Genomic DNA, 3,243 nt, shown 5'->3' with positions numbered 1-3,243 from the left:
GACCTATACCATTATTACGTCACAGTTTGTTAACCGCAATGAATGCCGGTCAATCAACGTTTATATTGTACAGGGGTGCGTAGCGCGGTGTGTGTTTGTGTAGCGTTAGCTTAATATAAGGCTTTTAATACAGTACTACTTTCGTCTAATGTCACAACTAAATCACCCATGCGACATGTAATGCTTTGTCAACACAACTAGACGCAGCAAAAATCAGACAAACCTTACTTTGAAAACTTTGAAATGATCTTTATTCTTTAACTGACCGTTCTAGAATGTTCTTTAGAATAGGTAAACAAACTGTGAAGTAATAATGGTATAGGTCCATTGTCACCCCCTCCCCTCCCGAAGGTCGATTCCCAGCATTATACCTATGGGGATTTCAGAAGTTAAGGACCCCAAAGTGACTCACTTCGACTCACTGAAAATCATAGTAGGGTGCACAAGCAAGGTTCAGAATTTTGATATGTTTAATTTCAGGGTATGGTGTACAAAATATGTGAAAATGAGCTTAGATTTGCCGGCTAGTTCTCTTCTCATGCCCTCTTTTATTAGCGCCACTGCGGAGGCCATGGAACTGCACAGTACTAGGCGGGACAAGTATCCAAGCATAAATCTACGCCGACTAAACACGCACCGTAAGTGAACTTTTACAGTCTCAAAACTGACGTATTCCTCTAACATTTACCACAGGTTCTATCTCGATGCCATGCACAAAACGATCTCTGCACCCTTCTCTAGTATTGTGCAGCACTACTTTGTGCCCGGACTACTTTTGACTACGGGGTTCACCCACAAATACTGTGGTGTACGGCCTTAATCAAGTCATTTCCCCCGCCTGTAATCTGACTAATGGTAGGCATTACAATTGCTAAAGTACATAGTTGCCAGACAGTGGTACCAAGCAAACTCCCCAAATTTAAGCTTTGGCTTTTTAGACGTGCTCCTAGGTAGTTTTTTAATCTGTTTTATTTGTTGTACTTTATTGCGTTAGCCAAACGGGTTGCAAATGGACATGTCTTGCAACAAATGCAAATATGACTACAATCTGATTTTTAAAAACGTTAAAATAGGTCTATCCCAAGTTACTTTGACTTTGAGCGAAATGGGGGTAAGATAAGGTACGTCCCCATCTGGTGTCACTCCTTGCAGGGGGGTGGGCGTGTTATTCACTAATGTTTGTTGGCCCGGCGGTGTGCGGCTAACCCAGCCCGGCTTCTGCAGGGCTTCTTGTAGGTCTCACGTAATCATCATCATCATCACCATCATGGGTCGTCCGTATTTTTCATGGTTATACCGCCCCTTACGAGGTGACATACCTTTCGTTCGCCAGGCCTCTGTCCGGGTGATGATGTAAATCACAATGTGTGGTGATGTAATGTGGCTGATACGGAACAGAGGTTCGCCAGGCCTCCATTTGGGTGATTTGAAGTGAATCACAAACACCGTACATTAGCGTTTGTACCATCGCACGCCGAGGCATGCCCCTACTCTTTTTGAAAGGTGTGGTGGGTTCTTTAACGTGCGTGGGGTGTGGGACCCCAAACACGGGACCTCCAGTTAACGTCCAGTATCCGAGAGAAGTCCCTAGCGGAAGCTAGTTACTCATTTCCACCTGAGTGAAGGGAGAAAAGTCGTGTTTAGTGCATTTTCCAATAGCACAGGATCGGCGACAAGGTGGGGTTCAAACCCGCGACCTCTGGGGACTGTTAGCCGAACACGCTACCGACTGCGATACACGACCCCACGCAGGTCGCACACGTGAAGACCCGGGTGCAGTTCTTGGTTTATGAGTGAATATATAGATAAGGTATAGCGGTGACAGCTTGCCATAGAACTATCCCCACTATCTCCACCATCTATCAGCATACCGGAGGCAGAAAGCATCCGACGTCCTGTCCAAGTTGAATGGTCGCATTCGTTCACGGTATCGGCATGAAGTGCAAGATCTGGAACGCCCTAACCAGCACGAAAGGCCAGGTGCATCCACTCTCAACCTTAGCCGGTTGGCATGTAGACTGTTAACTAAAAATATAACCACGGACAGGGAGACATGTTCAGATACCCCCCACAGCACAAGTGTTTCGTGAGAGGGTGGTGGTGCAATAGCCTAGGTTGCAATTGTAACTATCCAGCAAAATAGAAAGACAAAAGGAACTGAAAATCACTGTTATCCCTATATAAGCATTCTCTGGGAGAAAATATAGGCCACAAGGGGCCACCCTCTTGTAGGATTGAGTTTGATTCAAACGCGAATGGAGGCATCTCCTCAGAGGCTAGGGTGCCTTCTTGGATTTACGGAGTTATTACTAGTACAATGATGAATAAAAACCGGAGATGGATGTACATTTAAGGTGGGAAAAGATCTCCTTGCATAGACTCCGTCATTTTGCCTTTGTCTTGAGCCTCTGGTCTCGTGCCCCCGCCCAATATAGCTCATACATATCTTAACCCGAACTGAGGTCAAAGTGACGAGGGATCTGATACTGTCAAGAAGCGTAAACAGGCCCAGAAAAGAACGCTTCAATATACTGCCCAAGTCACGCGGAACTGTTTTGATCACACAAAAAATGGTATACGATACTCCAAACCTTTGTCTGCAAATCCTCTTTTCCCACGGTCCTTTTCCACGAACGCATGACTATGTCAGTCATAGATAACGCTATGGGGCATTGAACTTTAAGTTTTTGGCTTGTTTCCACACGCGTTTCTACTGGTAACAAAGTATCCCCTGTTCTGTCATTGTCTGTACCTGGTACCTGTCAAAATGGACATGCTCTCTATCTGCACAAACGATCGTGCAGCCATAATCAATACAAGTTTAGGTCTTGTCAACATCCTATCCAGCGCTTATTATTACTCCGTGAAGGAGGTCAGGACCTCCGGACGGAGTGTTGTAATCGGCTGATTTTTCATGTTCGCAGTCAAAACACTGGGTTCTCTTTGTGTAATCGGCACGCAATTTTATACGCCGTCTGCGGGCATGCCCGTGTTGATGCACGAATGTGTATTTTTGCCGTTGCTGCTTTCGCGGTCAATGTAATATCGCAGACGCACCCCTACAATTACGAGGCGAATTGGAATGGTCCAGAAAAACGCGTTGTTTGGAATAGCAGTGGGGTTCAAAAAAGTTCATGCAGATACGGGGTGGTTTTTATAAGTGGTTTCAGATGTTTTTGCCCATGGTTAAGAGATGCCAAGTTTTTTGGAAGATGTTCGCAGCCAAAACGCATTCTTCCGTAC

Source organism: Branchiostoma belcheri, unplaced genomic scaffold (genome assembly GCF_001625305.1).
Source record: "Branchiostoma belcheri isolate BF01 breed outbred unplaced genomic scaffold, Haploidv18h27 scaffold197, whole genome shotgun sequence".
Taxonomy (NCBI): domain Eukaryota; kingdom Metazoa; phylum Chordata; class Leptocardii; order Amphioxiformes; family Branchiostomatidae; genus Branchiostoma; species Branchiostoma belcheri.
Note: the sequence above shows the minus strand (reverse complement) of the source record.